Raw genomic sequence first — 14,822 nt, 5'->3', positions numbered from 1 at the left:
TATACCAGTGATGTTGCAAAGTACACGATCTGCATCACTGAGGCATTACAAAAGTATGCGGTGCACTCACTTCCAGTGCATCCCAGGTATGCACATCACAACACTAAATTAAATCTACAGGAAGAAGTCCAGATTTGCCTTGAGATGTGCAGTTGCTTTGAACAGAGTGCTGTGCCTTGTCTCTTCCTGATCTTCCAAATATGAAGCCCAGGCAGAAGTGTTATAAACTGCAGTTCATAGAGCTTCCACTAGAGGCTGGCTGCAGAAACACCGGAAACCACATACACACCCATTCAAAAAGGACAATCTTTATGGTATTAATAAACTTGTTTACAGCCTGGTTCAAAAAACGGCAGTCTGATTGGCTAATTTCTGTATCGGCACACACTGTATGGGGGGTGACTTTTTTTATAACGCAACAGTTCAGAAGAAGATATTAAGATTACGAGTTTTGCCCAAATAAGGACATGACTGACGTGACTCCCGGTCGGGAACACATAGCTGTTGGCTAGGAGGCTCAAACTACGTCACACTCTGCCGAGTTGAGTCTGACAGGCGGGATAACTGTAGCTCTTGGCAAGGAGGCTCAAAGCCCGCCTCTTTACCTCACACCAGCTCGACTGAAGTTAGGTTGAGTTCAACATTTCCAATATGGCCGACGATTGGCTTCAAAACAGCGCTTCAGAAACAGATGGGTGACATCACGGATACTACGTCCATTTTTTATACAGTCTATGGTATTTACTGACTTCTATCTTATTTGAAATTGTATTTTGGGTGACTCACTGTATTGAAAAACACTAGCAACATTAATGTATACAATAATTAATTTCAATAACTTGTCCCTCTCTGAAGTTTTATCACAAACAGACCAAGCTAGCAGTTTTAAGAACAGCAGTGACAGCAGGACGGCTTCAAATCTAGTTTGAAGACACTCCAGAAGAGCATCAATCTGAACAAGGAGACGAAATGTTCAGTGGTATAAGAAAGAGAGATCTTACTGAAGTTCAAAAATAACGTTTTAGTTCAAGGAAAAGGTTTGACTCAATAAAGAAAAAGAAAAAGATAAAGGAAACCTGTTCTTGCTAACAAACTTTTACATGTAGTGAATGTAAGAGTATTATTCTATTACATCTACCGCACTGTTCCTGTGTGTGTGTATGTGCTTCTGTACGTGTGTGTGTGTTTGCTCCTTAACCTTTGGGTCACACCTGTTACCTTGCTCAAGTCCTGGCTCAGGGTAAAGGGGGGGGTGAGGTCAAAGGTCTTGGTGTCAAATGACACTTCCTCCACAGATCTGTTTCAGAGCCCACACCCACACATGCAGTCTGTCAACCAAGAAAGTACCTGTTCTTTACGTCACTTCACCTCCTCCAAACAAATGGGATAGACTGACAGTTGCCATGAGAAAGTTTGGAGTTGGATGTAATAACTAGAGGTTAGAGGTATCATGGTATATCCTACTATAAAAGTAAACATAAGGACATTGAAATTAAATCAGTTATCAAAGTGTTAGTATGTGAGGTGAGAAATCGCTCTGAATTTTCTGGAATGCATTGTTGTTGTTTTTTAACCAATTAAAAACATTTGAATTCAGCTGAGGAGGTTTTGTTTGATTTAAATTGGAAGTGCTCTGAATAATTTCTCCTCTTTGAAGAGGACTGAGGTGTTCACTCATACATAATTCAACAACACCAAAATATTTTGCTTTGGGACAATAAAAACATGTTATTTAGGAAATTCATGAGTTGGTTAATAAAGAAGTAATCATTACAAGGTATGAATGTGGTGTGCACTATATATATATTTTTTTGAAGTGCTGTTTTGAAGCCAATTGTCGGCGGGAGCCATATTGGAAATGCAGAAATGAAACAGACTTCTAAACTCCCAACATGCAGGCCTGCTGGTCATACTTACAGTCTCTAAAAGTATGGGAGGTAGAACCTTCAGTTATAAGGCCCTTCTCCCTTGGAATTATCTACCAGTCAGGGTTCAGGAGGAAGACACACTACTTTTAAGATTAGGCTTCAAACTTTCCTTTTTGATAAAGCTTATAGTTAAAGCTGGCTCAGGCTTGGACCAGCTCTTAGTTATGCTGCTATAGGCTTAGACTGCCAGGAGAACTGGGATCCTATTCACCCCTTCCCCCAACCCCCTCATCACTTACTTTAACTCTACCTGTCCCATTAAAGTTACTAACCATAGACCTTTCTGGAGTCCCTGAGCTCCCTTGTCTCGTAGGTTCCTCTGAGCTGCCGTAGACGTCCTCCTGCTGTGGACGTTCCGGACTCCAGCGGCAACAGCTTCCACTACTCGTCTCATCACTATCACCGCTCCCTCTCTCTGTCTCTTATCCTCCTCTATCCCTCTTTCCAGACCCAACTCAGTCGAGGCAGATGGCTGTCTAACATGAGTCTGGTTCTGCTCCAGGTTAAAAGGAAGTTTCTCCTTGCCGCTGTAACTAGCTAAATACTGTGAGGTGCAATGCTCACGGTGGATTAAGGTGGGGTAAGACTGAGTCTTGGTGTTGGGTCTCTGTTCATAATCTGATATAAAGTGGTCTAGACTTCCTATGTTTGTAAAAGCGTCTTGAAATAAAGTTTGTTAGGATTTGGCGCTATATAAATAAAGATGGATTGATTGATTGATTGATACACTGACAACGTGCTTTGTTTCAACACAAACACTGAAACTGGAAATGTTCATTCCTTCCATTAGAGTTTGCAATGTCATAATGATGCTCAAACATGAAGCTCTACCTCATTAAGCACAGCACATTGTAGGAGTGTTTTGTTTGTTTTGGATTTTGTTTTATGGAAGGGGAACAAGCAGAGAGCTTCAGCTGTATAATTCAAGATCCAAAGATTAGAGTATGTTGCATCAACATCTGCTTCTTAAACCTGTGTGGCTGCTCATTTGGTGAATAGATACTAACTTGCCTCGGTTCAGGTGAGCTCTGGGTCACTGATTCTTCTGGAAAACAGTAAACAAGCAATGTGAAGGTCTGATTCTCTAACATCTTTCTGCACTAGTATTCCATTATATGCCTCAAGGCCTCTGAGTCACCAATGATGTTTCTTTTTTTTTTTTTTTTGCGATTGAGAATGTAATTCATCTTGCACAGTTTAGTAATCCCTTCTAACACACTGCTGTAATGGTGCAAATCAATACTACAGCTTAGTGTTTGTGGTATATACAAACAGTGACAGGTAAATAATAAACTTGAGCCAGCTGAGCAGATGCCATGAAACAACAAATGTCGACTAACATTGGGATTATTTAGGCGCACATCCTCCGACTGTCAGCCTTCATCTCCGTCATTCAGAGGCACTGAACTTCTTGTAGCCCTGAAGATACGCAAAGATCAACATCAACACAAACTCTTCCTGTTGCTCCGCACAAAGAATGTCAGGTATGTTCACGTCAGAAACAATTCAACAAACGTTTGTCCCACATTCTTCGGGTACAGACATCCGCAGGGCTCTTATCAGAGGGTGGATCTGACATCTCTGCAGATCCACTTTTAAACAGGTGAAGAAGTAACAATGTCAGACGCCTGCCTTTGTTGACACTGTCAACTCATGAGCGGTGATCAAAACAAGAACACGGAGCGAGTAACGACAAGAACTGACACCTACAGTCTCAAGTCAGCGCACAAAGACCGTCTAATATATCAGGAGGAGCCATGTGTCTGTTTGAATGGGCTGAGGTTTAGAGCTGTAGCATGCTTTTACTTTCACTGGCATGAACTTGTGACACTGAAAGTGAAGAATGCTTCACTTTCACAATCACATTCTCATCAACAGTGAGGCTCAATCCTCATTACTGGTCAGGATGACTCAAGGAGATCATGGCTTCAAGAAGGACTCAGACTGATGTGGGCTATATATATCAAAAGATTATATTATTTTGCATGTATGACCGATATGCTCCTGTGAAGAGACTATCACTGACCGAGGACTTCCACCAGATCCATGTCTGATCCGTCTCTCGTCTGTCAACACCCACCGGTTGCGTATCAGAACGCAGCACGGAGCAGGACTGCCAGACAGCTGGAGTCATGTGACCAAGGTTTTCCTGCAATAATGACTGAATGAAGGATTACAGTATCAACTACTATCTGTTCAGCGCTGTCTGACATAATCCTGCTTTCTTCTTCTTCTGCTATTCTGCAATTATCAACTTTTTCTATGGCTAATTAATGACAATCCAGGTTCTCTATATTAAGATTTAGCACTAGCATCATTAATTATATCATACAAGACAAAACAACAATATATTGCAGTGTTAAAATTTTGCTGCACCTTTAATGAAGAGGACACTTGTGGCTTTTGAAAATTGTAATGTGTATTTTACAGATTTTTTGTAACATTTTATAGCTTAACAAAAATGAAAGTCGTCATAGGCTGTAGCCCGTATATACAGCCCAGGCCCGCTTTATACGTCTGCGTCGAATTGATGGCGTAGGCGACGGCGTAGCCAACGCCGTACGTTTGTGTAGCTCCCGTACCTACGCAGAGGCCTGCGCACTTAGCTGACGTGCACCTCCTCCACAATGTAACTACGCGTCGAATCGACGTGGACAGCAAGCCCTGTGATTGGTCCGCTCAGAACATGGACTGTATAAATAATGGACGTAGTGTCTGTGACTTCACCCATCTGTTTCCTAAGCGCTGTTTTGAGGCCAATCGTCGAGCGAGTGTGACGTAAAGAGGCGGGCTTTGAACCTCCTAGCCAACAGCTACAGTCAATGCGTTGGACCACTGCTGAGTAGGGTCAGGGTGTTGTTTGAATGCTGTTCTGGTCTATTTCTAATCATTTGACCCTTTGAGTTTCAATTGAAGGAGAAGAAATTGCAAGCAACACCAAAATACTAAAACACCCATGTACCCTCTGCAGCGCTGCTCCATGGCTTATAGCATATGTGGATTTTTTTTGCCATTTACAGTTTTCCTGCTTCTTCTGTGATCGAAAGGGTTTCAAACTGCATAAAGACTCAACAAAGATTCACTAGAAAGCATTTCAAATGAAGAAATTTCCATTTCTTCAAAATATACGACACTCAAAGAACAGCTTTGGGATTTGGGACTGTAGGTGGAACAAAGAATCCTTCTGAAGCCATCGCCAAGAAATCCAAACTTTGTCTCCAGAGGTGTCTCTCTTTTCTGTCCCACTCAGAGCAGCAAGCCATTCACAGCAAACGGCCTCAAACACAGTCTAGTGACAACATCTGAATCATGCCGGTCAAAACAACATATTAAATAATACCAAGCCTTATCATTAAAGTGACACGTGTATGCTTGCACCCTTTACAGCTTACTGTCAGATCAAACAGCATCCAGAGAGTTCAGCACTCACCTGAGACCACAGATGTTGACAGGTGAAATTATCACCTTCAGAACATGCTGAAGTCTCTCTCCGACAACCTCGAATTTGATCATTAACACTCCACTTTACACGAAGGAAGGAAACAAGGATTAAGTCCTCATGAAATTTAAACACAGAACTGTCTAATGTTTCTTTTCTTCTAGCCTGAGAGACTAATATCCAAAACACGCCTCTGATGAAATGATCACTGGTTTGAATTCCTGCTGATTGCATGTCCCACACTAGCTGTGACATGACACACTTTGCAGTCTCTTGTAAGTGGCTTATCATAGGCAGGCATGAGTGATCAGATTTTAAAGGGTCTCTCACGGGTCAGCTTAATGCTTTGAAGCAGTAGTTTTAGACCGGTCTCTGATGGGAAACGAGAAATAGAACAATGATTCCCTGGCAGCCTTTAAAATGTAGAGTAAGGGGATTTAAAGGAATAATTTCACCATCTAAACAGCCCAACATCTAAAGAGGGGTTTTGTTTTGAATGTATCACTTTAATTGGTGAATCAGAACACCTCTAAAGGGTGCTGTTACATCAAAGACAGCCGCTTGGTGACTCTGGGATAGGGCTGGGCGATAATTCACTAAAAATAATTATTGTGATGTTATTTTTCTCTGTATAACAAATGTACGTTAAAAAGTTGATATATTTAAAGTGAGAGTGAGAGGTAGGCGGGGTGTAAACACAGCTAAAACGAGCAACGGCGTCACAAAAGAAAACTCAAAACCTACCAGCTCGAGGCGCTGGTGGCCTAACAGTCTTAAGGCTGATTTATACTTCTGCGTTGAATCGACGGCGTAGCCTACGCCGGAGGTCCACGTAGCTCCTGTACCTATGCAGAGTCCTAAGCACGAAGCTGACGTGCACCTCCTCCAAAATGTAGCTACGAATTGAATCGATGTGGACCGCAAATCCTGTGATTGGTCCGCTCGGCGGCATTGTGTTTCCCGCATTTACAGCACTTCCAGGATCCCCGCTCATGGGCCGTGGATTTCATCTCCTCCTCTCTATTCTTCCCTGTAATCATTTCTGTCTGATACACAGCAACATGTATCATCTGTAGATTAACATAATGCTCTGAATCACTGTGGAAAAGTAAACAGAGATCGTAGCGGGGCCAGAAGGAGGCGACTGGCTATCAGAGAGACCACACTGCCCTCAGGTGTTTCGGCGGGGAATCGCTGCGCGACACGGACACATCAACGCACAAGTATGTAGTGCTCATGTCCAAAAGTTTAAATCAGCCTTAAGCGCCACACATACAGAGGCCATAGACCTTGTTGCAGAGGACACTGGTTCAATTCCCAGCCGCAACCATTTGCTGCATGTTTTCCCCACTCTACTCCCCAAATTGTCTATCTACAGCTGTCCTATCAATAAAGGCAAAAAACGCCCCAAAATATATACTTTTTAAAAACTCCCAGCTCAAAGCAGAGTGAAAACATGCTCCACAAGAAAGGCCACTAAACTTCATTAGTTACGATATTTTGGCTGTTTACTAGTCTACCAAATCCCAGATACCAGTGGCGGTTCTGGGGAGGGGCCAACAGGGGCCTGTGCCCCTGTAAAACTGAACCTGGACTCCCCTGTTGCCCCCCCTCCGCACTAAACAAATATTATACAATAAAAAAAGCTTCGGTATCGCGCCGATGTTACAGGCAGAACACATGCGTGTGGCACTTGGTTCCAGTCCCTTAGAGCACTAAGGGACTCATGTTGAGTGTAAACAGCCAAACAGCTGCTGTCAGTCTGCATGTTGATCTAGTACACAGTAGTATGTCTAGTATATAGGGATGCACTGATGTTTTGTCAGTTTGTTCTCAGCCGGTCCTCGCCCTTCTCAGTCTCTTTTGTCAGGGTTGAATGTGTCCCTCTGACAACACACTTGGCCCCAGCCTGGCCCCCCCATAGACTGTATAAAATATGGACGTAGTATCTGTGACGTCACACATCTGTTCCTGAGCGCTGTTTTGAAGCAAATCGACGGCAGCAGCCATATTGGAAATGCGGAACTCAACCAGGCAGAGTGTGACATAGTGTGTGCCTCTTAGCCAATAGCTATGTGTTCCCGACCGGGAGTCACGTCAGTCATGTCCTTATTTGGGCAAAAACTCATAATCTTAATTTCTTCTGAACCGTCACGTACAGTGTGTGCCATTAGAGAGATTAGCTTCGTAGGGCCAAGTCGTTTATTACATGTTTATTAATGCTGCAAAGATCGTCTTTTTCCCATTCATGTCTATGTGGTTTCCGGTGTTTCTGCAGCCAGCCTCAAGTGGATTTTCGATGTATTGCAGTTTATAACACTTCCGCATGGGCTTCATACTTTGAGACCGGAGGTTGCCGCTTGCCCCCCAAGTAAAATTGGTCAAGAACTGCCACTGCCAGATACAAGCTAACAAACCATCTGGTTTATTCCACTTTAATTCAGGAGACAAAAATATGCCTTTAAAATCATATGAAAGAATGATCTGATATGTATCGTGGAAATTATCAATATAGACTAATGTGAAAAATGGTTTTGTGATAGCATTTTTTTCAATATCGCCCATGGTTTTATGTGAAGCTGTAAATGTCTGCAGGTAGGAGGGTAACAATGCTGGCACCAGTTAAAAGTCCTCCTCTTATATCTGTTTATTACCTTATTACGAAGTACAGTCAGGTGGTTAAATAATCTTAAAATGAAACCATCTCCTGGTTCCACTCATGGTCTTGAAGAACCCCCTGCTTTGGTCTCCAGTGGTTGAACCAACACAGTGAGTATGCCATGTTGTAAACATTGAGTAGTTTTAGTCTTTGTATGGAGGACTATACTTTCCAAACCAGGTGTGTGTGCTCAAGTCACTTTTTAAACCTTCACAAACAGAGCCAGGACATTTCAGGAGTCACTCAAGTTATGACAGCAAGCGAGGAGAGTTATGTTGCAACGACATGAAGTCAACACGCACTTTGTAAAAATGAGATTTAAATCTGAGAGACGAACACACGGTTAGAAAACTTCTCTGCTGTCTCTTCGCATCTCCGAGCATTGACGTATTTAACATTTACAGTCAGCTCACTCCTGAAGACACGACATTCCCCTGCTGCTGCTGCTGCTGCTGCTGCTGCTGGACTAACTGGAAGTTGGCAGCCGAAGGAAACTGACGAGACTTGTGGCTGAGACACTTTCAATTCAGGGGGAAAAAAGAAAACCCCCTCAGAGAACTTTTCCATACCTTTCAAGGCGCCGAGAGTCTCCCCGTCGACACTACCGCTCCCGTGCAGCCATAAATCCCGGTTTAGACAAGGTCGTCCACGGCAGGAGTCAGGAAAAATCCGAGTGTGTGGAGCTCAACTCTTCCAGAGCCAGTGATTTTTCGTTCTCAGCTCCTCTCTCTCTCTCACTCTCTCCCTCTCTCTCACTCTCTCTCTCTCTGCGTGGCTCCGGTAACAGCCGCTGCAGTTTTTTCCACAAGCCTGTAGCGGGAGCGCGCACGCTGGGAGACTAGGCAGGCCAGAGCATGGGCCAGAGGAACTGCGTGAACGCGCAATTTACAAGGCAATCCAACCCGACTGAACCCTATGGACTGTACCAATTCACACAAATTCAGCCTGTTTCTTTTTCTTGTGTGGGCTATGGAAATAAAGGTAGTGTGCATAGTCTCACTGTTAAGTGAGTTTTATTCTTATAATAGTTTTATATCACCTTACTTCATTTAGTTATTACCTAGTTTAAATAGTAGTCAGTATTTTAAGTATAGCATCTTAATTTATTTTACTGGTTTAATCTTTAAGTCTTTTATTATCTTAATTTATTTTATTTTGAAGGGAATCCTCATAAATATTTTTTTTAATTTACTTATTTTATTATTATTTCTATTATTATTTATTTATTAATTTTGTGCATATATTATGTTCTTTTATCTTTTAAATGTATTCAATTTTAAGTTGTTTTTATGTACAGCCCTTTGTGTTACAATGTTATTGTATGAAAAGCTCTTTACAAATAAAGTCTGATGGATTGATCTGTAAATATGACACTAAAAAGCAAAAAAAACAACAGCATTATATTCCTTACTATAATGGTCATTTATTGAATTGACTAACCTTAAACAAAGCCCAAAACACATATTGGTAATGATAATGATAAATCAAAAATTAGCCCACCTAAAGTTTTTTTTCCAGAACATTTTAATATTTTAATATATTCATTTGCAAAAAACATATTACTCACTTTAAAAAAAAAATACAAAAAAATGTTTAAAAAAATGTATTTTTTCTATTACTAGCTTTAGGTATTATCGATCAACTAAAGTTGGATGGCTTTGACTAAGTAAAAATTACATAACTTTTTAGAGGTATCTTAAAAATGTAACTTCATTAAAAATCTATATAAAAAAGAAAAATGTTTTTTGAAAATGTATGAAATGTTATCTGTTTTTGCAAATAAACTCTTCATGTAGTCCATGACCTTAATTTTATTATAGCTACTACATTTGTGCATCAATAACTAAATCCATAAATAAATCAATCAATCAATCCATCAATCAAGCTTTATTTATATGGCACCTTTCATACAAATAATAATAATAATAATAATAATAATAATAATAATAATAATAATTCAATGATAATAGTAATAAAATGAAAATAGTAATAAAATGATAATAAAATCTCATAGATCATGACTAAACATAAAGGAGAAATGGATATAGAAGTAGAGACTAAGTAGAGACTAATGCACAACAATTGCAATAAAATGTATATAAATAAACAACAAAGGGAAATAGTAAAGAAATAGGTAAATCAAAGATAAAACATGACTAGATAAGACAATAAAAAAGGTAAAGATGAAGTAAACGATAAATAAAAGCACAACAATAGCAATAAACAATAAATGTATGTGTATGTGAAAGCACTCAAACATCACATTCCTTCTGTTCCTGCTTGTAAAAAGCCCAAAAGACTGATGATACATCATGAAGCCACACATCAAAGTCATTTAAAATCGATTTCATTATTATAAAGCATGCAAGGACAGCTGGCATCTGAGGGAAGCAAACAGATGTTCAGCACAAAGCCACAGTGAGTGTGTGTGCATGTTACAGTTATTGAAAAGCGTTGAGAGCAGTCAGTGTATCGTTTAATGACATGAGGCTTCTCATAAGGGATAACGAACACTGGAGAGGAAATCCCCTGCTCTCCTGCTGCCTTTAAGTGCTGTTGGAAATATTCCACTTTTAATTTTAAAAGCCTTTTTGACATAAAAAATGCAGTTAACTGGGAAATTAAAGTGTAAAATTAGATATACTTCCTTCCATCATGAGGATAATATTTAGTTTAGGATACTGGTAACTTAAAATGTGACATTTTCTTTGATGTTTAGAGACCATTCAGGTCGCCCCACTTACATTTGAGGAGAGGAGCTGAGCCGGAGGTTGACGTGTGGGAATGACTCAAGTTTTTTTGCACATTCCAGGCATTGTTTCCTCCTCCTCCTCCTCCTCCTCCTCCTCCTCCTCCTCCTCCTCCTCCTCCTCCTCCTCCCTGCCCCAGTCACGGGCACAGGGGCCAAGGATTTTCCAGGGCTGGGGGAGATGGAGCAGATGATGGATCAAGGAAGAGGAAGAATGACTCGCTTTTTCCTCTTTTAACCTTTTTAAGGGGGAAAAAAATCCCTTCTCCAGCTGAATAAACAAGACTCAGATGACCTCGCTATGATGTGCAGGGATCCCTCACCTGCAGGAAAGTGTCATGGTTGAGAATATAAGAATGGAGCACAGGGTGAAGATAAACAAGACAATGACACTAACCCATTTGGAAAATTGCTTTCTTAATACACAAGTTCTTCCCTAATATTGTGGAAACACTTACTTGTAAATTCATGGTAAGACGTTGTAAATAGCTGATTTGCATATTGTGTAAGGCAATGGTTTCATTCCTTTGAGAGCATGCAGTACAGCAAGGTTTTACTTGACAGCAACCATTAACAAATCTGATTTATGAAAGAATGCATCACAGCCTTTTTTTATTATTATTATTTTTAGAATAATCAATATCCAGGACTTGAAGAAAAGCTCAACTCAGCAAAAAAGCTCAGGAGCACTGGTAGAAGTGAAGTATTTGCATGTCCTGAATCTTAAATGTCACCTCATACTATATGAAAAGGTTACTAATGCAAAAAACCCAACACACAACACATTCCTTTGCTTTTTAAGTTTTTATTTGGGTTTTTTATGCCTTTGTTGAGAGGATAGGAAACTAGATAGAGTAGGAAACTTGAGGAACGGCATTCAGCAGGGTGGAATCGAACCCAGGCAGCCTGCTTTGAGGACCGTAGCTTCAGTGCATGAGACGTGTTAATAATAAACCAATTGGTGCCAGAACAAATTCCCTTTAATTCAACTTATCAGTCAATTTAATTTACAATAAGGTAGTTCACCAGAAATGTTATCTCAATATATAAGAGCAGGTCAAGACTGTACTCTGGGGTATGCTAACATGGGTCTCCTGGCATAAAATGAAGGGCGACCGTGGCCCTGTGTCTGTGGAACAGCCTCCCCTCTTCAATCAGGGCTGCCCCCTCTGTTGACTCTTTAAGACTCACCTAAAAACACACATTTATATTTTTGCATTTTAGTCCTAGACCTGAATAAGTTTCAATTCCCAATGCTGTGTTGTTGGTTTTGTCTCTTTTTCTTAATAATCATTTGGTTTGGTCTGACATAGTGATTTTATGGATTGTACAGCACTTTGGTCAGCTTCCTGCTGAGATCAGCTTATTTACAAAGACCCAACATCAAAATAACATTCAATCCAATCTTGTTTGAGGATTCAGTCTTATCTCATCTTAATCCACCGTGAGCAGAGCACTTTGCAGCATTTAGCAAGTTACAGTGGCAAGGACAAACTTCCTTTAACAGGCAGAAACCTTGAGCAGAACCAAACTCATGTTGACTCATCAGCTGCGACCGTGTCAGAATTGAAAAGAGGAACAACTTTCTTCTAAAGAAGTTTGCACTTTCTTTTTCAAACACTGTTTTGCTGTTCTGTGCAAAATCTCGGAGTGGGTGAGAAGCAAGGCAGAGCAGCATGAGTCAGGGTCGTCTGGAGCAGACACAATGCAGTTAGAACACTCAGTTATGGAGTTGAAACTATGAGCATTGTCCCTGGTGGAATGAAGATAAATGGTTCGTCACCATCAGCTAAATATTACCTCTCCTTATTACTGATGTAAAAAGAAGCTGACAGGCCTCAGAGATGCGCAAGAACAACCCATCCCTCAACACACTTTCAGTCACACTCTTTTACAGAGCATTTTACCCGTGATAACTTCACGCTTTGCTACAACTGTGTTTTAATGAACTCTAATATAACTTCTTGTCATATCCCTTTACTTACACAAGAATTCATTTCCATCACAGCATGTAAGAATTATAACAGCAAGCTACAGAAGAAACCCACACAGCAGCTGCAGGGAGGCTGTTCTAGAGCTGACTCTAAAGTCAAACCTTAATGTCTTATTGGGAGAACAGAGGATCATAAAACAATCGCTCTGAACCTTTATTCTTGAAAGTAACCTCCTGATGATGCAGAAAGAATTATTTGAAATCATCTGAATGGGGTTTCAATAATAGATTCTGCTCATGAATAAGTTGTAAAACTTCAAATGTTCCCCAAAAAGTCCATAATAAAGCTCAATCACAGAGCATCGTCTCCTCTGACCCTGGACATAGAGGTAAATAGTAGCCTCCGGCAATGATCCACTGAACTGATTCCGTATTGATTAAAAGAGGGTGTTCTTCTTCCCATCAGAAAACATTTTACAAAATCAATCATTACTGCATTTCCATTATTGCTTATTAGCCCACATAATCAAAGCCACATTGCCAGCTGCTTTGACCGTGCCTCACAACGCTAAAAAAAGATAGCTCAATCGGACTATAATGGTGCTAACAGAAACCATTCAGGGCATTGGGGCCGTTGAGTGCCAATTCAGCACATGACGCCTGACTCATCCTCTCTCCTCTGAGTCACTCCCTCCCCTCCTCTGGTCCAGGATCTGTGTCTCTCTGCTGGACTTGGCTACTCTCTCCAAATGTCAACCCCGACACTCCACGGGCAGGAAGCCGGCTGAGGATGCAGACATGACCAAACCGTGGAGGAAGGGGCTGTTTTCATTTAAGCAATTTCTTTGGAGACAAAGACTGGGTGTGATTATGATGATGTGGCAAACAGAGGGCAAGCCCAGGGACTGTAGAACACGATGCTCTGTTCCCACTACCAGTAAAAAAAACTAATTTGTGCCAAGCTAAATGTTCTAATTATGATTCTGGAGGCCGTATGGGTTGTGCAAAAGCATCATGGTGTTCTTATCGTTGTCACTTCTCTAAGTGAAACATGCAATTTTGGTTGTCATTGGTATGTGCTGCAGGGGAGTCTAGTAATATTAAAGTATTATCAAACTGGACAGGATCATACTTTAACAGATCATACCATGTAGCACTGGATCATGTTGTATCGCATTGCATCATAGTGCATCACATTGCGTCACATCGCTTCGTATGGTAGTGTTCCGTTTTTCTTAAGTATGTAATGTATCACATCGCCTCGCAACGCATCCCCTTGCCTCGCAACACATCGCAACGTATTGCATCGCCTTGCATCACTTCGCATCGCATCCCCTCCCAACGCATCGCCTCACAACACATTGCTTTGCTTTGCTTCGCTATGCTTCGCTATGCTTCGCTATGCTTTGCTTTGCTTTGCTTCGCATCGCATCACCTCCCAGCACATTGACTCACAACACATTGCTTCACTTCGCTTTGATTCGCTTTGCATCGCATCGCTTCGCTTTTCATCGCTTCGCTTTGCATCGCTTCGCATTGCTTTGCATCGCTTCGCATTGCTTTGCTTTGCATCCCTTTGCATCGCATTGATTCGCATTGATTCGCATTGCTTGCATCGCATCGCTTCACTTCGCATTGCTTCACTTCGCTTTGATTCGCATCGCATCACTTCATCATATTACTTAGTATGGTAGTATTCCGTTTTTGTTTAATATGTAATATATCGCATCGCCTCGCAATACATCGCTTCGCCTCGCAACGCGTCACATCGCATCACCTTGCAGCGCTTTGCATCGCATTGCTTTGCTTCGCATCGCTTCACATTGCTTCGCAACGTATTGCTTCGCATTGCTTCATATCATATTTTATCAAGTCTTATCGTATTGTTTTTTTTTCATTTCGTTTTGTATCGTATCATATATCACGTTTCGTACCTTATCATATCGTGATCCCAAAAGGGATTTTATTGGACTGGCTGCTTTAAGCTGGGTAGAAGTTGGGTAGAATGTCATTGTGTAAGCTATTACTCTTCACTGTTCATCCTTTCCTCCTTTTTTTTTTTTTTTTACGGGTTTGGGCCAACATCAAAGCAACAACCCCCCCAACCCTGACTC

General features: G+C 41.1%; 1 protein-coding gene across 1 annotated transcript in view; it reads right to left on the bottom strand.

Annotated features, from left to right (window-relative positions):
* Window positions 1–8,789, bottom strand: part of peak1 (pseudopodium-enriched atypical kinase 1) — a 164,900-nt gene extending 156,111 nt beyond the window's left edge. The window contains exon 1 of the mRNA XM_034686370.1: window positions 8,596–8,789. The gene's annotated coding sequence lies outside the window, so the exon portion shown is untranslated. The remainder of the gene's footprint in view (window positions 1–8,595) is intronic.
* Between the last annotated feature and the right edge of the window lie 6,033 nt (window positions 8,790–14,822).

The sequence above is a fragment of the Notolabrus celidotus genome, chromosome 6 (assembly GCF_009762535.1).
Source record: "Notolabrus celidotus isolate fNotCel1 chromosome 6, fNotCel1.pri, whole genome shotgun sequence".
In the NCBI taxonomy this organism is placed as follows: Eukaryota; Metazoa; Chordata; class Actinopteri; order Labriformes; family Labridae; genus Notolabrus; species Notolabrus celidotus.
The sequence above is the reverse complement of the archived record's forward strand: the minus strand, read 5'-3'. Positions and strand labels throughout refer to the sequence as shown.